Source organism: Capricornis sumatraensis, chromosome 1 (assembly GCF_032405125.1).
Source record: "Capricornis sumatraensis isolate serow.1 chromosome 1, serow.2, whole genome shotgun sequence".
NCBI classification, from domain to species: domain Eukaryota; kingdom Metazoa; phylum Chordata; class Mammalia; order Artiodactyla; family Bovidae; genus Capricornis; species Capricornis sumatraensis.
Window position 1 is genome coordinate 141,966,111 of NC_091069.1, and position 20,010 is coordinate 141,986,120.

Below are 20,010 nucleotides of genomic sequence, written 5' to 3' on the forward strand. Positions count from 1 at the left end.
TGAGAGTCCCTTGGACTGCAAGGAGGTCCAACCAGTCCATCCTAAAGGAGGTCAGTCCTGGGTGTTCATTGGAAGGAGTGATGCTGAAGCTGAAACTCCAGTACTTTGGCCACATCATGTGAAGAGTTGACTCATTGGAAAAGACTCTGATGCTGGGAGGGATTGGGGGCAGGAGGAGAAGGGGATGACAGAGAATGAGATGGCTAGATGGCATCACTGACTCGATGGACATGAGTTTGAGTAGACTCTGGGAGTTGGTGATGGACAGGGAGGCTTGGCGTGCAGTGATTCATGGGGCAGCAGAGAGTTGGACATGACTGAGTGACTGAACTGAACTAAACTGTACTTTTACTCACTTATTTTGAACTATATGGGATTTCCTTGGTGGCTCAGTGGCTTGATCCTTGGGTCAGGAAGATCCCTTGGAGAAGGAAATGGCAACCCACTCCAGTGTTCTTGCCGGAGAAATCCCATGGAAAAAGGAGCCTGGCAGGCTCCATGGAGTCCCAAAAGAGTCTGACACAACTGAGCAACTAAACAACAAACTATTTCTTTTTGAGTTAGGAAAACTGTCCTTGCTCTCCTATAGAATAATCTCCTTAGAGCTCACTGTACTACTTTGCTAGGACTGTCATAAAAAAGTACCACAGACTAGGATGACTTAAACCACAGAAATTAATCTTCTCACAGTTTGGAGGTCAGAAGTGCAAGCAGGATCAGGGTTGGTTTTTGAAGAAAGTGCTTTTCTTGGCTTGCAGCTGCCCCTTCTGGGTCCTCAGATGGCTTCTTCCCTTGGCTCTTGAGGGAAAAGGGTACAAGTTGTAGTGCGTCTTTCTCTTCTGCTAAGGACACCAGTCCTGTGGGATCAGGATCCACCTCATCTAGCCTTACTTATTTCCCTAAGGACCTGGTCTCCAAATACACTGAGGGGAAAGGCTTCAATACATGCCTTTTAGGGGTACACATTCTATCCATAACACTTGTATTGCTGAATCATTTTTTTCAAAGAAACTGGTTATTTCCCCCCACCCTTAATTCTTAAGATTAAGGAGCACATTAAAACTACTAGGGGTTGTTCTTAGCCATTCAGTGGCCTGAGCAGTGGGAGCTGCCCATGAGCCTTTGGTGGTGGACTGAGTACCACCATCTTTGTGTGTGTGTGTGTGTGTGAGCCGCTCAGTGGTGCCTGACTCTTTTTGACCCCACGGACTGTAGCTCACCAGGCTCCTCTGTCCATGGGGATTCTCCAGGCAAGAATACTTAAGTGGGTTGCCATTTCCTTCTCCAGGGGATCTTCTTGACCCAGGGATAGAACCCAGTCTCCCGCATTACAGGCAGATTCTTTACCATTTGGGTCACCAGGGAAGCCCCATCACCATCTTTAGTAGGAAACTGTTGGATAGACACAGAGGACTCCTTTGTGTCTTTAGTCTGCAACCTCAGATTGAGTAGTAGCAAACTCAGAAGCTGGACTGGTCCATTTGCCCTGACCTTCCTCCTTGGTCACAAGCCTTTTTAGAAATCTCTTTACTATCCCTGGAAGCAAATATCAGGCAAGACCTCTCATGGTTGCTCAGGGGGACATGATGCCATGTGTGTGCAGAACTTCCTAGGCCAGCATCCTGCACATCAGATCCATTGAGTGATTTCCCTTGCTCTTGCTCAGATCGCAACATCTACATAACAAAGAGGAGAGTCTGTGTTACACAGAGCAATAGCTGCCTGGATCCAGCTTAGTAAAGCTTCCAGGAGTGAAGCAGTCACTAGTAGGAGTGGCTCCAGATGCAGCAGCCAACTTCAGTACAACTCGCTAGCCAACATTCCTGGAGGGTAAGACTCTGATATCAGCTGTTCTCAATGGCAACAATGACACAGCTGCTGGAAGAAGCTTCTCCCAGGTTCTCTTCAGATTTATGATGTGATTGCTGTTCAGTCTCTCTGTCGTGTCTGACTCTTTGCGATCCTAGGGACTGAAGCACACTGGCTTCCCTGTCCTTTACCACCTCCCAGAGTTTGCTCAAACTCATGTCCATTGAGCCAATGATGCCATCCAGCCATCTCATCCCCTCACTACCTTCTCCTTCTGCCCTCAGTCTTTCTCAGCATCAGGGTCTTTTCAAATGAGTTGGCTCTTCACATCAGGTGGCCAAAGTATTGGAGCTTCAGCTTCAGCATTCAGTCTTTCCAATCAATCAATATTCAGGGCTGATTTCCTTTAAGATTAATTAGTTTGATCTCCTTGCTGACCAAGGGACTCTTAAGAGTCTTTTCCAGCACCACAGCTCAAAAACATCAGTTTTTTGGCACTCAGATTTCTTTATGGTCCAACTCTCACACTGGTACATGACTACTGGAAAAAACCATAGCTTTGACAATATGGACCTTTATCAGCAAAGTGATGTCCTTTCTTTTTAATACACTGTCTAGGTTTGTCATAGCTTTTCCAAAGAGCAAGTATCTTTTAATTTTATGGCTGCAGTCACTGTCCACAGTGATTTTGGAGCCCATGGAAATAAAGTCTGTAACTGTTTCTATTTTTACCCCATCTATGAAGTGATGGTACCAGATGTCATGATCTTACGTCTTGGGAACTAAGTTTTTATGATGTGGATGCCATCGCTTTTCCTTTTGTAGATGTACTGTCCAATTTGAAAGTCCAGATTGGTGCCACCTGATGGGTTCCTGCTACAAGGAATTTGAGGACATATTCTTCCTTCATTTGTAGTACAACAAGGATTCTAGACACTACAAAAATTTCCTTTTGAGTTAAGCTGGGATCCCAAAACAGTGCTGCATGGAACCCTCTCTCAGCAGCATTGAATGGCTTTTTTTTTTTTTTTTAATCCATCATTCCTTGATTTCAAAGAGAAATTTGCAACATGGCAAAAATACACATTCTGAAGGATTCACTTCTTCCTCTATGTGACAGTTTCTTTTACTGAAGATGTGTTTCTGTTTCCTTGCTTCAGTGTAGTAACTATGTCCCAAAGGACTCTTGAATTGTCACCCACTGATTTAGGAAATTGCATGATCTGGTAGTCAAATGTAGCTCTCAGAGTTCCTGGATTGAAGCTCTTTAATGGCTCTGATTAAGAATCAATAAAATGGCAAAACAAATGTGCACTATTCATCTCCATGACATGAAGAGGGATGTGAGAAAAGATGTATTTTAGGGATGTGGTTTGAGTGTTTTGGCAGCACAATAAACACTGAGACATTCACACTGTTAGAGACAGGTGAAACATATACTATAAAGGCAAAAAAAAAAAAAAAAGGAAGAAAGAAATTCCTATATATGTGTTACTTAATTAGTTGAAAATACTGTAACAGCTCATTGGGCAATTTTGTAATCAGATGAGCCCAAGGGACGAATATGATCAAGTTTAAAACAGTTCATTTTCTTTGAATGCAGCTGTATACAATGCCCCAGGAGATACTAGAAGTGATGAAACTACAGCGACTCTTTTAATAACATATTCAAACCCCCAAATCCATGAACAGAAACACATATTGTTATGCTTTGAAGGGTAATCATAGACCCTATGGAGCCCCTTCCAGAGCAAAAGCAAAGAAGCTGGAAACCTCCCACTAATGACCATCTTAATTGTGTGGCCTTCTTTAGGATGGTCTTTTGAAAGTATTTTTCATTTTTTCTTTGTATCTAAGTTCGTAGGGTTAAACTAATGCTGTGATTGCTGGAATTGTTATTTCTCCCCCAGTGATTTTATAGCCAACAAGGGAACATTTAGCACCCACTGATTCTTTGTGGAAAATAATCTATTTAGGGATACTTGCTTCAGTTAAATCTTTTTTTTTTTTTTTTTTTTAATGCTTCCTTCTTTTATTTTATTATGGAGAAATCTGCACCAAGGCAGAACTGGAGCTTCCGAAGAATTAACTTGCCTCCCTATTTATTCTTTTCTGGAAGTAATAGGCCTCTGTTGATAGCAGCCCAGATGGGTGCTAAGAAAGCAATTATGATTAAAAACATGATGGGAATTCAGAGAGCTGCAGGATGTCTGCAAGTATCAAGGACTCTTGTTAAGGGCTTAATCCCACATTCATTATATGGCTTCTTTTTAAGGATTGTCTATCAGTAATTTCTTGGTTATTAAAAACTTATATTTAATGCACCCTTTGTACAATACACAGACATAATGTGAGTCAGCTCTTTAAACCATATTTGATATATTTTGGTTAGACATAGAAAGATCTGACATTAACAATCTCCCTTTAACTGAAGGAAATTTACTTTGAAAGAACATGGTAAACAAATGAAGTAGGATGATTTTCCTCAGCAGTGTCTGGCATACACATTAGATGCAATTTTTTTTCTCTTCCAATACTTTTTGCTAAAGCCAAGTATATTTCCCATAGAAAGGGGAGAAAAACCTGAGGTAACTGTAATATAACTAATTTTTTTTTCAATTATATTTATATATATCTGTTTCTCTCCATATTTTTGAAAGGTAGAGATAAACAGTATCTTAAAGTAAAATTCAGAATTTAAAGTGTAATCTGTACCTCAGAAAATATAGTTCCTTGGGGCCTATGTGGCCTTGTTTTATATTGTTTTCATTTCATAAGAAGTTGATGATAATTGTATCTTATTGATATCAGGAGGTATATTTAGCAAAATTAACAATTTTCTCAGCCTAGAGAATCTTTACCACAACTAAAAGACACAACTGGGAGCTGAGATCAGTGTTGGCCAATGAATTAATATGTTACTGGATTTGGGAGCATCAAAGAGGACCCTTCCTCGTGGGCGTTAGTACTTGGCAAGGATACAAGAAGAATCTGAAGTCCTACCTATGACAAAAACAAGTTTACTAAGGAAAGACTACCTCAGCGAGAGGTGGGCCAAGCAAGAAAAGTACTGGTGCTGGAATGATGAGGTACAGTGTTTTCAAGATATGGCTTTTACATATTCATCTAAGGGGCTTGGACGGACGATTTTGATTTGACAGTTGCAAGTTACCTAACAACAGGCTCTATTGAGCATGTCTTTCCCATAATTCGGTCTGTTATAATCAGATGTATGTGTGTATTGAATGTTCATGAGCCGTTAATGGGCTCCTGGCTGCCTAAGGTCACTTGGGGACACAGCTGTGTATCAAGGACTCACATACTGGAGTTGGAGAAGCCCCTATGGTTAGTTTGTATCATATGTGTACCTAGGATGCAGGTCCCAGAGTTAGAAAAGTCTCTGTGGTTATTTTGTAGATATCTGTGAGCTCTCTTGGGCCCTGTTAGCCCCTGACTGGGGTGGGGTTTAGAGATCTGCTTGCATCCTTTTCTGCTAGGCTCAGGCCTAACTTTCTACCTAATAAATAGATGATCAGAAAATATACATTTGTACAGAGATCAATTAAGGATATATGAGGAAATGTAAAAGGACAATGAAGTAGCCTGGTAATTGTTGAGGGAAAATTGAGCTTCTATAAATATTGTAGCTACTAAATAACTTTTCAGGACTAGAAGTACCTCAAAGCCCCAGCTAATTCAGAGCAATACCCGGTTATTAGCAAGGCATGAGCATCTAACAAGAGTTATTTATTGTAGGTAAGATATAAAATCACATATAAGTTCTGTTTTAGGAAAGATTAAATGTATACACAAACAAGAATAATTATAAAGCTTGATGACTGCTTAAAGTGAGGTAAAAAGTTCTATCAGGATTCAGAATAAACCATACATCTGGAGCAATTGAAAATTTAAACCAAAAGCTGAACTCTGTGATCAGCACAAATTGCATTGCAAGAGTCAGTTTGGGACATGTTCTCTTTTATTTGCTAGACATATACTGAAGGTGAATTTATAGGATGTGAAGAATTATATGATTCTTTATAGATCAGAAGGACAAAATAAGAACATTAGCAAAATATACCAGATGAAGGAAACTATATCATAATTAAGGACAAATTCTTTTCAAGAACAGAATGAAAACTTGTTACAGATAGAGTGTTTAGTGGGTGCAATTACACAGAATAATTTCAAAGATGTCATCTACTTCAGAGAGGCAGTACTGATCCAAGATAAAGAGGTATTCTGGAATGGGCTTTACCACTCATATGCAGTAGACAACATATTTTTCTAGGATACAGGATATTGGGCTTCCATTACTTTTGCCACTAACTAGGTGAGTGGCCTTTAATAAGATATTTTCCCTCTCTTGTTCTCATATTTTCTCTGTTAAATGGTAGTTTGGGCTAGATGCAGTCATTTTACACTTAGTTCCTATTTTGTTCTAGGCAACCAACTTAACCCTACATACTGGTGAATAAAACAAAATTCCTCAAATTTTTTACTTATAGAATGCTAAGATTTTAAACACAAGAAATCATGATATATCGGAAATACTGCAGTCTTGTCAGACCTTGGTGAGGACTTCAGATCTCCCTCTTCAGCTCTGTGTGTTAACTTCATCAAGATTCTTAACTTTTGTTTCCTTTTGTAATCTGTCTGTTGAGAATAATGGTGATAACTGCCAAGTGATGTTTGAGGTCGCTCTATATTCACATATGTAACATGCCTACTTCAGTGGCTGGTAGATAATTCTTACTAAATAGTTGCTGATGACGTTTTCACTTTCTAACTTTTACCCCTCCCTCTGATTATGTATTTCAGACTCTCAGGCATAGTCTTCTCAGTATCACTTTATCCATTTCAGTTCATTTCAGTCGCTCAGTTGTGTCCGATTCCTTGAGACCCCATGAATCGCAGCACGCCAGGCCTCCCTGTCCATCACCAACTCCTGGTGTTCACTCAGACTCACATCCATGGAGTCAGTGATGCCATCCAGTCATCTCACCCTCTGTCGTCCCTTTCTTTACCTGTCTCCAACCCCTCCTAGCATCAGAGTCTTTTCCAATGATTCAACTCTTTGCATGAGGTGGCCAAAGTACTGGAGTTTCAGCTTCAGCATCATTCCTTCCAAAGAAATCCCACGGCTGATCTCCTTTAGAATGGACTGGTTGGATCTCCTTGCAGTCCAAGGGACTCTCAGGAGTCTTCTCCAACACCATAGTTCAAACACATCAATTATTTGGCGCTCAGCCTTCTTCACAGTCCAACTCTCACATCCATACATGACCACTGGGAAAGCCATAGCCTTGACTAGATGGACCTTTGTTGGCAAAGTAATGTCTCTGCTTCTGAACATGCTATCTAGGTTGGTCACAACTTTCCTTCCAAGGAGGAAGCGTCTTTTAATCTCATGGCTGCAGTCACCATCTGCAGTGATTTTGGAGCCACAAAAAATAAAGTCTGACACTGTTTCCACTGTTTCCCCATCTATTTGCCATGAAGTGATGGGACCAGATGCCATGATCTTTGTTTTCTGAATGTTGAGCTTTAAGCCAACTTTTTCACTCTCCTTTTTCACTTTCATCAAGAGGCTTTTTAGTTCCTCTTCACTTTCTGCCATAAGGGTGATATCATCTGCATATCTGAGGTTATTGAATTTCTCCTGGCAATCTTGATTCCAGCTTGTGCTTCTTCCAGCCCAGAGTTTCTCATGATGTACTCTGCATATAAGTTAAATAAGCAGAGTGACAATATACAGCCTTGACGTACTCCTTTTCCTATTTGGAACCAGTCCGTTGTTCCATGTGCAGTTCTAACTGTTGCTTCCTGACCTGCATATAGGTTTCTCAAGAGGCAGGTCAGGTGGTCTGGTATTCCCATCTCTTGAAGAATTTTCCACAGTTTATTGTGATCCACACAGTCAAAGGCTTTGGTATAGACAATAAGGCAGAAATAGATGTTTTCTGGAACTCTCTTCCTTTATCCATGATCCAGTGGATGTTAGCAATTTGATATCTGATTCCTCTGCCTTTTCTAAAACCAGCTTGAACATCTGGAAGTTCACGGTTCATGTATTGCTGTAGCCTGGCTTTGAGAATTTTGAGCATTACTTTACTAGCATGTGAGATGAGTCCAATTGTGGAGTAGTTTGAGCATTCTTTGGCATTGCTTTTCTTTGGAATTGGAATGAAAGCTGACCTTTTCCAGTCCTGTGGCCACTGCTGAGTTTTCCAAATTTGCTGGCATATTGAGTGCAGCACTTTCACAGCATCATCTTTCAGGATTTGAAATAGCTCCATTGGAATTCCATCACCTCTGCTAGCTTTGTTCGTGGTGATGCTTTCTAAGGCCCACTTGACTTCACATTCCAAGATGTCTGGCTCTAGGTGAGTGATCATGCCATCGTGATGATCTTGGTCGTGAAGATCTTTTTTGTACAGTTCTTCTGTGTATTCCTGCCACCTCTTCTTAATATCTTCTGCTTCTGTTAGGTCCATACCATTTCTGTCCTTTATCGAGCCCATCTTTGCATGAAATGTTCCCTTGGTATCTCTGATTTTCTTGAAGAGATCTCTAGTCTTTCCCATTCTGTTGTTTTCCTCTATTTCTTTGCATTGATCGCTGAGGAAGGCTTTCTTATCTCTTCTTGCTATTCTTTGGAACTGCATTCAGATGCTTATATCTTTCCTTTTCTCTTTGCTTTTTTGCTTCTCTTCTTTTCACAGCTATTTGTAAGGCCTCCCCAGACAGCCGTTTTGCTTTTTTGCATTTCTTTTCCATGGGGATGGTCTTGATCCCTGTCTCCTGTACAATGTGAGGAACCTCCCTCCATAGTTCATCAGGCACTCTACCTATGAGATCTAGGCCCTTAAATCTATTTGTCACTTCCGCTGTATCATAAGGGATTTGATTTAGGTCATACCTGAATGGTCTAGTGGTTTTCCCTACTTTCTTCAATTTCAGTCTGAATTTGTCAATTAGGAGTTCATGATGTGAGCCACAGTCAGCTCCTGGTCTTGTTTTTGTTGACTGTATAGAGCTTCTCCATCTTTGACTGCAAAGAATATTATCAATCTGATTTCGGTTTTGACTATCTGGTGATGTCCATGTGTAGAGTCTTCTCTTGTGTTGTTGGAAGAGGGTGTTTGCTATGACCAGTGCTTTTTCTTGGCAAAACTCTAGTAGTCTTTGCTTCATTCGATATTCCAAGGCCAAATTTGCCTGTTACTCCAGGTGTTTCTTGACTTCCTATTTTTGCATTCCAGTCCCCTGTAATGAAAAGGACATCTTTTTTGGGTGTTAGTTCTAAAAGGTCTTGTAGGTCTTCATAGAACCATTCAACTTCAGCTTCTTCAGCATTACTGGTTGGGGCATAGACTTGGATTACTGTGATATTGAATTGTTTGCCTTGGAAATGAACAGAGATCATTCTGTCATTTTTGAGATTGCATCCAAGTACTGCATTTCAGACTCTTTTGTTGACTATGTCGGCTACTCCATTTCTTCTAAGGGATTCCTGCCCACAGTAGTAGATATAATGGTCATCTGAATTAAATTCACCCATTCCAGTCCATTTTAGTTAGCTGATTCCTAGAATGTCGACGTTCACTCTTGTCATCTCCTGTTTGACCACTTCCAATTTGCCTTGATTCATGGACCTAACATTCCAGGTTCCTATGCAATATTGCTCTTTACAGCATCAGACCTTGCTTCTATCACCAGTCACATCCACACCTGGGTGTTGTTTTTGCTTTGGCTCCATCCCCTCATTCTTTCTGTAGTTATTTCTACTCTGATCTCCATTAGCATACTGGGCACCTACTGACCTGGGGAGTTCCTCTTTCAGTATCCTATCATTTTGCCTTTTCATACTGTTCATGGAGTTCTCAAGGCAAGAATATTGAAGTGGTTTGCCATTCCCTTGCCCAGTGGATCATATTCTGTCAGACCTTTCTACCATGACTGGTCCATCTTGGGTGGCCCCACAGGGCATGGCTTAGTTTCATTGAGTTAGATAAGGCTATGGTCCTAGTGTGATTAGATTGACTAGTTTTCTGTGATTATGGTTTCAGTGTGCCTGCGCTCTGATGCCCTCTTGCAACATCTACTTGGGTTTCCCTTACCTTGGACGTGGCATACCTCTTCACGGCTGCTCCACCAAAGCGCAGCCACTGCTCCTTACCTTGGATGAGGGGTATCTTCTCATCACCACCCCTTCTGACCTTGAACGTGGAATAGCTCCTCTAGGCCCTCCTGCGCTCGCGCAACCACCGCTCCTTGGACGTGGGGTTGCTCCTCCAGGTCACCCCCCCGACCTCGAACTTGGGGTAGCTCCCCTCAGCCGCTATATGCGCCTTCACAGCCACCCTTGCTATATTCAAGATAATTCCCTGATTGCCTCACGGCATTTCTGAGTACTATTTAGAGAGCCTGTACAAAGCAATTTTTTTTGACACAAAATTTAAACTTAGGTCAATTGTTCCTGGCTTCTTTAAAACATGTGACAGAAGTTTGGAGTTCCTTTTCTCTCAACATAATGATTCTTACATTCTTTGTATATATATATATATATATATATATATATATATATAAAACAATATATTTTTTATATATTTATATATAAATATAGTTTACATATCCTCTTGAGAATGCAACAGAAGTATAGACGTTAAGAGCCTGCTTCATAGAAAAACGTGCATACACGTGGAACAGCACGCAGTCTCAACTTGGTTCCGGGCCCCTTGGTCCCCTGAAGTCTCTCCATGAACCCCAGATGGAGAAGATATGATTTTTTTTTTTACTATAGAAGACTCAAATTTTAATTTGAAATTCATGAATTCCAACTGGTTATGGAGCTGAATATCATCCTTTACCATTGCTAATACCGCAAAGGGAAAACTTTGAATCAAGTAGATTTCACAGGGCAAGTGTGAATATTGATTTCAACCCTGCCACATAGCCTTCTGCGCGCTGAGTGAAGAGACTATTCTGCCCACATTTCAAGGTGAGGTTCATCTACCCCTGTGATAAATACTGAAACCAAGGCACATGGGAGCCAGCTGTCCCAAACCACATTGTAGGCTGCTCCTTTAAGTGTCCAGGAGAGGAGTTAAATAATACTGTTTCTTCAGCATGTGGTGATGATTCCCTTGTTGCCACAGAATTGAAACTAAAAGTTATTTGAAGTTATCAAATCTATGTCAAAAGGCAGATGATTCTCAAAGTCCTACAATTTTGAGTCTTTATAAGTGAAAATCCTTAAAAATTTAGATCTAAGTGATAGTTTATTTTGTGTAAGTATAAAATTCATAAAAAGTCTAAGCTTTATTAAAGTGAAAGTGTCATATTTTTTCTTTTTATGTAATGAATGAGCTCTACATCAGATTTTTATTTATTTAACATATTTATGGAATATCTTATTTAAATTGGTTTGTGTTCAATTGCCTATGACAGACTATTCCCACTAAATATAGTGCTTAATCTCTTTTAGATTCATTTTCAGAAGATATTCTTATATTGTGGACATCATTTCCTAAATGATGTACTTATAAAATACCTAAAAATTTATTTTTAAATATAATAAGAAAATGTTTTAAGATATTATGTCATGTTTTGACTAATTTTTAATAAGAGATATTATTCCACTTCAACGATATTTTGTTTTAGCAATCTTATATTTCAAAACATGTTAAAAATTAACAGATTAGTTAAATTTTCTGTGAGAATTTAAAAAGTTTTGATTCCTGTTACATAAGAAGAAAACATAAGAATTGTCTTCCACATCACCCTCTATGGTAATTACTAAGAAATATTTCTAGGAATGGATATATAATTTTTTTTATGTTCCATTGAAAAATCCATGTAAAACCTCAAAAAGAGTTACTTATTTAGTCTAGGTATAGTATTTAATGTCCCTGATGTTAGCAGTCTTAAACTGTGTGTTAAAAACATTAGTTTATGTAACACAGACAAATAATTCCATTTTTACTTTTGGTGAGCATCAGTTTGAATCTTCTAAACTTAAGTTCAGAAATAAAATTATTATACTGCACCAGAATTAAGTATATGTACTATTGACTTCCAAAATTAAATAAAAAAGGAAATGATTTCTTAATGTTCATCTTCTAATTCAGAAATGTAAGCCTCAGAAATTATTTGATGCTCAAATATCACTCTGCTGAAATGAAGATAAATGGTTCACACAACATATTCTCTGTAGACATTAGATCTTTGCTTTGAAAAAAATAACAGTTCACTGAAAGCACACGAGCAAATAAGTAAATGCATTACACGTATAGATTTAATCCTGAAAACAACACTATGTGGGAAAAGATGTCCCCATTTTAAAAGTCTTCTATAAATGTGTTACCATAACCTTAAATATATTTTAAATATAATTTATAATATATTAAAAATACCCATATCCATAATTTAAAAAATAAAAAAGAAAGAGAAAAAAAGATGAAGACAGTGAGACTCACTTTACCTTTTTGGGAAGGTAAATACTTCCTAAGACTGGCAGAATGGAGAAGTGAAGCTATGTTCTCTTTACTCCAAATTCTGAGCTCTTGCTCACATCCATTATAAACATCATATTAAATGTCTTCTCTAGCTCCACAACTTTTGAAATGTTGCAAAAACATTTAAAAAATTGGTATCTTACTACAAAAAGGCATCATACCACTCTAGTGACAAGTATGTCTGTGGAACAAGACTGCCTGGATTAGATTCCTGACCCCACACTCAGTGGTTTAAATTAACCTCTCAGTTCTTCAGTTCCTAAACCTGCAAAATCAGCATCGTCATGATGCTAGTTTCATAGACATATTATGGGAATGAAATGAAGTTAGATCAATGGACAATACATGGAAATTATTAATAAGGGCCTTGACATTCTCAGTCATTCAATAAGATCCAACTCTTTGCAACCCTGTGAACCCAGACCCCACCAGGTTCCTCTGTCCATGGGAGTTTCCTGGCAAGAATACTAGAGTGAGTTGCCATTTCCTTCTCCAAGGACCCTGGCAGATGATTGATATTCAGTATATATTAACTGTTAATATGATTAAGTATTATTACTGACTATCTTTCCTTCACATGTCATGTTGACCTATAAAGAATGCAAGATTTTTTTCAGATAAAAATCATTTTATGTTTTTCCATAACTCTCTAATACCCCTGATTCTTGTTATAGAAACTAAATATATAGGTTTCCTTCTATCACCCTCCAAGGCAACAAACTACGTAATTTTTATCTGGACATGAGTATTTAATATTGAAAAATATTCTATTCTATGAAAACCCAGCCAAAGTCTAACATCTCTACAGAAAGAAAGAAAGGAAAAAGAAAAAAACTAAAGCAAAGAAACAAAGCCCTTGAAGCTGGACATTTACATTACCTCTAAGAGTGCAAATAATAATGCCTCCTTCACAGATTCCCTGCCAACACCTTTTCCTTTATACTGGGCGTACCAAGCTGTTTACCATATGGGTGTTATTTAGCCATTTCAATTGCCCAAGACCAAACTGAATGGCACCCACACAGACACAAATGTCCACACATTTTCTAATTTGAAATATTGAATAATAGTTAATACTATTCCGGATGAAAGACAAATGCTTTACCTTTTCATTTAATATTCTAATAGTACTTGCCAAAATACTTCTAAAGACGTTTTCTTAAACTATTCAAAATCTTTGGCTTTTCATCTTACCAGATTTTTTTTTAGTTTTCAAGAAACAAATTTTCATCCATTCTGAGTTTTTCCTCATAATGAATGGCTTCACATTTTAAGTTAATATTGCTCCTTGCTTTGTTATTTGTGTTATTGCAAAACACTGCTATAAATGACTAGCAGAATGAGCTAAAGACAATTTCCTAAGGAATAAGATTTGTTGTTTTAATGATATATGATCATGCCACTGGCTGCACCCCCCTCTATAATAGAGAAACTGTCTTACTTATATAGCCCATCAATTCATGTTTAGTAAACAATAAATTTATTAAATAATAATTTACTGTAAACAATTATAGTAAACAATAACTTATACTTTAAACTGTCAACAAGATAATAATAGTATAAAGTAAAAAAGTAATAGGAATAAGATAATGAAAGAAAATATGGTTATTTCAAATGAATTAGTTTTGACTGGAGAGGAGTCAGAGGGTTTCAACTCATTAGCCAACATTTTATCAAATTTTAAAGTAGAACATCTTTAAAAACCCATGGACTGTTAGACTAGGATAGAACCATATAATGCTTATATTTAATATCTCTCCCAATGCCCAAAATTATCTGTTTATATCTTCAGTTTATTCTATACTTTGTTCAACTGAATAGGAAAAAAAACAAAACAACCTATGAACAAAGAGCAATAGAAATTCCTGTGTGATTTAGTCAAATCATTTTACCTGTTTGATCTTTGTTTGCACTTTTATAAAATAAAATAATTGAACTAGTAATCTCTGAGTACCTTCAAATTATTAGGTTTATGCATTTCTACTTCTGACAGTGAATAACTCACTATATTTTTTGATAACCCAAAGGAAAAAGCTCAAATTTTAAGAATATTCTTGACTCCCTATATCTTTTGTCCATTGGTTCACTAAATGCCAGTGACCCAAGGAGCCACAATTATTCACACGTCCTCAGGCCTGCTGGTATGCCATCCTCCCACCATATTTCTCTTTTCTAAGCTAAGTAGAAATAAAATGTAACACATTGATTTTAAAGATAACACATGAACTGTATTCAGTGAAATCTTGAGTTTTAAATGTTAAAAGTTTTGGCTTTGACATTCATCAGGGCTATATTCTGGTCCCCTAAGTGACCATTTATTTATTTAAGCATTTCATGATCTTCAAATATTTCACAGGGTCTTGTTACTCAATAACACACAACTGACCAGTGGTCCTCATTATGATTCCTTTTTATATTTTTCAGTGGCTTTGGAGAAAATCCATAATTTCTAATATTCACTGGGGAATGGATGACCTGACTTCAGCTCACTGGTTTTACTATTTCTCACCTCACAAGTTTTGGTCAAGCACAAAATTGCCTCTGTCTCTGAAACCAGAAGCTGCTGTTTCTTACTTTACTGCTTGAAGTTACTGCTTCTTCACCATCTGATTTCTCTTCATTCTTTTAAGCCAGCCTCCCAGAAAGCCTCCTTTTGCCTTTCTTAATGCCATTGGATGAGACTGGGGTCCCTGCTGTGACCCCATATCTTTCAATGTAAATATTGTATCATTAAACTTACCACAGTGGTTTATAAATACTGCTTCTGTGATTCTTATTTCTCTTCTAGATTCTAAGCTATTGAGAGTAAGAACTCGTTTTCCTCATCTCTATATCCCTCAGGCTTAGAAGAATTTTTGGCACATAGCAAGCTGTGTTAAGTGTAGGATGTACACCTGAATTAGTAGTAAATATCTATCAAATAGGGCAAATTGCCAGCATCTGATAGATATTTGATCCATCTGTGTAAGAAATATCATTGATCTGTGCAGGATCTGTAACAGAGGCATTAAAACAATAAAAAATAGGCACTTATTTATGTTGCCAGATAATCTGACACTTAACTTGAAGAAACATTGTGACACATGGCGGATGTTTACCATCATCATGTAGAATGTTCCAGTTTCAAAGAGCATCACAAGCGATGCAACTTGAAAGTGGGAGGAAAGCTGCACATCTTTGAAACCCCCCCTGGGCTCTGTTCTTGGAAGGGAATGGAAAATGAAGGAGAAACTGTATAGAGGGCTGTGCACACTTGCCAGGGTAGCTGTGTTCAGCCACTCTCTACTCCTGCCAAAGTGGAGGTGGTACATGGAGCATGGTCTGCAAAACAGCAGATGAGGTTGGTTTGGTCCCCATGGAAACCAGATCTCCCATTGAGAAGTAAACATATTTGGTACTTTTGTAATCAGTACCAATCAAAAGTGAAAAACAATCCATTTTTATTGTACTCATATAGTCTTAAGAGAATAGATATTTGAAGTCAGATTCACCAGTGCATACTTCCATTTCTAACACAGACTTTATCAAGTTTTGGCTCTGACGTGAGATTTTTAAAAGTTTCTCACTTAACTTTGTGATTTAGCTTTACATAGAACTATTGGGAAGGAAATATAGTTAAATGACCAACATAGCTAAAATGGGTATTTAAGTATACAATTGTCCACTCCAGAACTTCACTTACATACAAACACGTCTCAGTATCACAAGTCTTCTGCAATGAAAATAATGATAAATGAATCTAAATAAGGAGGATCCTTGTCATAGACACATGACATCACTTCAGTGAACCTTTAAAATGTGTGTTAAAACTTCCAAGAATAGTGGAAAGTATTGTGTTTAATCCTAACATATTTATTAGACAGTCTTTGTGTTGTGTTAGTTGCTCAGTCGTGTCCAACTCTCTGTGATCCCATGGACTGTAGCCCGCCAGGCTCCTCTGTCCATGGGATTCTCCAGGCAAGAGTATTGGAGTAGATTGCCATTCTCTTCTCCAAGACAGTCTTTAAGAACTGTTGAAAAAAACATTCAATCCTGTTCCTTGAAAGTTTCCCTCTGAACATTACATTTTCAGGTGAAATAATACTCTTTCTATTCTCATTAGTCAAAAGGCTTGGTTGATGTAAAGATAAGATACATGTCAGTGAATAGTATATATCTAGAAAATTCTATCTAATGTCCTGCCACAATAGGAATTTTATAACTTCTTATGTAATACGTAATAAACCTCATGAATACACTCTAATTTTGGAGAACTAAAACTTTGCCTTCTTGATTATGTATTTGTGAAGCCATAGCACTGAGATACAAAATGAAATGCTAGTTCACTAACTAAACATTAGAGTCTAAATGAAATTAAACACTTGGATATTCTAAATAATGGGATATTTGGCATATTATAAACAAAGAATACAGATTGTTGTCTCCCTCACTTTTAATATGCAACTTTCAGCATTGTTTAAGTAAAAGTAAAATAATAGGACATTCTCATAAATATGAACCCACCCTAATACATTTATATGTGAAGTCTACAAAATGCTATGTCTAAAACTTGGCAGATTTGTCTAATTAATCCCAACACACTTGCCAATCGTATATAAGATTGTTCTTTTTACATCATTTATAGAAATTGGCATGCATGTGTTTCTAACATCTCATAAACACTAAGAATTCTTGCTGCTGTCTATTTACTAGGTTTGGATAAATTTTAAAGGGACATATTCCAATAAAATGTGCTGTTGTCATGGCTGATGATGATATTGTAGAAAATTTTCTAATATTTTTATTGGAAATGTCAATAGAATTTTGTATCATGTTCCAATATAACATAAAGTTCAAATTTATTGCAACTATCTTAGCAAACTTAAAAAAAAGAAAAAACCAAGATTGAAAAAGCAACCATCTCACAGATAAGCACTTTCCATGTGTACATGCTGTTCTGGAACAGAGCATTTCAAAGATGGCCTATGAAAGCTGAGACAAGGACAAACCTCAGCTGCAAGGGTTTCTGACCTTGCTTATTACTAGGATTGAAGGGTCCAGAGATAGGAGGGATTTTTTTTGTCAGCCTATTTGCCCAAGTTCTTTACAATTACTTTCTTAATACACCGCCCTGCTCCAGTACCTGACCACCTACGCAGGCTTCAGTCAAGTACCATGTTCCAATGTCCTCCTCTAACTCTGATCTTACTCCCTGTCATAGTACATTCAGGCTGCTTTGGCAAATTACCATAGATTGAGTGGCTTATAAACAATAGAAATGTATACAACAAGGTACTACTGTATAGCACAGGGAGCTATATTCAATATCCTGAGATAAACCATAATGGAAAAGAACATAATAAAGATTGTATATATGTCTATGACTAAGTCACTTTGCTGTACAGCAGAAGTTAACGCAGCAGTATAAATCAACTATAGCTCAATAAATATATATATTTTAAAGAAACTTATTTCTCACAGTTCTGAGGACTGGGAAGTCAGAGTTCAAGGTGCTGGCAGATTCAACATCTGGTGAGAATTCACTTCCTGGTTCGAAGATGACTTTCTTTTTACTTTGTCATCACTTGGTGGAAGGTTTGAGTGAGCTCCCTGGGTTCCCTTTCATGAGTGCACTAATCCCACTCATGAGGGTTCCACTCTCAAGACCTAATTACCTCCCGAAAGCACCACCTACCAATGTCATCCTATCAGGGATTAAGTTCAACCTATGAATTATGTGGGGACATAAACATTCCGTTTATGCACTCCTTTGCCTTACTTCCTTTTGCATGTTCTACACATTTCAAGAAACACTTGTTTTGCTGGAAAAGGGCATAATAAAATTAATATACAAATACCATTATCATAGAACCCCAATAATTAATTTGCCATTTAATTCAATGACGTTTCCAATTACAGACTGTCACCATACAACAATATCAAATAAATGGTTCCCCAATACAGGAGTTTTCTACATTTGGCAAAAAATTAAAATTCATTTCCAAAATGAGGTCAGACCTGAAAAGTTATTTCTTCTCAACTAGCCACAAATTTGGTTGCTATGAGGATACTCTATGACTTAAATAGTTCGGGGATTTTTGTTGTTGTTGTTTAACCACAGTCCCTATCTTCTATCATTTATTATATTGGTTAATGTCCAGTGAGGAGACAGAAAACTCACCAGTTATTCTAACACAGATAATATAAAAAATTGTTAATGGATTTAAAGTTGATTAAGATACAAAGGCAAAAATGGAGCACTAGGTTATTGCAGTGGGAGCAACTGCAGGAAACAGCAACCACAAGTAGGGCTAGAAAATAAACAGAAGACAGTGGAATTATTAAAACTGAGATGCTTTGATGATGGGCCTCTGAGCTGGCGCTGGTTCTTAGCCCAGAAAATGGACTTTCAGTTCAGTTCAGTTCAGTCGCTCAGTCGTGTCCGACTCTTTGCGACCCCATGAATTGCAACATCCCAGGCCTCCTTGTTCATCACCAGCTCCCGGAGTTCACTCAAACTCAAGTCCATTGAGTCAGTGATGCCATCCAGCCATCTCATCCTCGGTCGTCCCCTTCTCCTCCTGCCCCCAATCCCTCCCAGCATCAGAGTCTTTGCCAATGAGTCAACTCTTCGCATGAGGTGGCCAAAGTACTGGAGTTTCAGCTTCAGCATCATTACTACCAAAGAAATCCCAGGGCTGATCTCCTTCAGAATGTAGTGGTTGGCTCTCCTTGTAGTCCAAGGGACTCTCAAGAGTCTTCTCCAACACCAGAGTTCAAACGCATCAATTCTTTGGTGCTCAGCTTTCTTCAAGGTCCAACTCTCACATCCATACGTGACCACTGGAAAAATCATAGCCTTGACTAGATGGACCTTTGTTAGTGGCTGGAATTCAGATCTCTGTGGAGGGGGATGAGCCCACAAGTTTTGATGTTTCTAAAGAGGTGCAGAGGAGGCTGCTTCTAAAAGTATTCAAAAAAACTGCAAACTAAATTCAGCTGGTGTGATTGGAACCAACTATCACCTTCATATCTGGAGAAGGCAATGGCACCCCACTCCAGTACTCTTGCCTGGAAAATCCCATGGATGGAGGAGCCTGGTGGGCTGCAGTCCATGGTGTCACTAAGAGTCGGACAAGACTGAGAAACTTCACTTTCACTTTTCATTTTCATGCATTGGAGAAGGAAATGGCAGCCAACTCCAGTGTTCTTGCCTGGAAAATCCCAGGGACAGGGGATCCTGGTGAGCTGCCGTCTATGGGGTCGCACAGAGTCGGACATGGCTGAAGCGACTTAGCAGCAGCAGCAGCATCACCTTAGTAAGGACTTCCCTGGTGGCTCAGATGGTAAAGAATCTGCCTGCAGTGCAGGAGACCTGGGATTGATCCCTGGCTCGGGAAGATCCCCTGGAGAAGAGAACAGCAACCCACTCCAGTATTCTTGCCTGGAGAATTCCATGGACAGAAGAGCCTGGAAGGTTACAGTTCATGGAATTACAAAGAGACAGGACGGAGCGACTAACACTAGAGTGAAGTAGTGAAGCTGGAAAGATGCTAACTACAGTAGAAAGCCAATGGAAACACGGGGAAATAGCAAGTCCCTTTTTCTTTTTCTAACTTTTTTGCCTTCCTTTAGCATCCCACTCCAGAGAAGGCAACGGCAAGCCACTCCAGTACTCATGCCTGGGAAATCCGACGGACAG

At 38.5% G+C, this 20,010-nt stretch overlaps 1 pseudogene; it reads right to left on the minus strand.

Moving 5' to 3' along the window:
• Positions 1 to 684: 684 nt before the first annotated feature.
• LOC138076007 (small ribosomal subunit protein uS2-like) overlaps positions 685 to 20,010 on the minus strand; it is a 41,428-nt pseudogene continuing 22,102 nt past the window's right edge.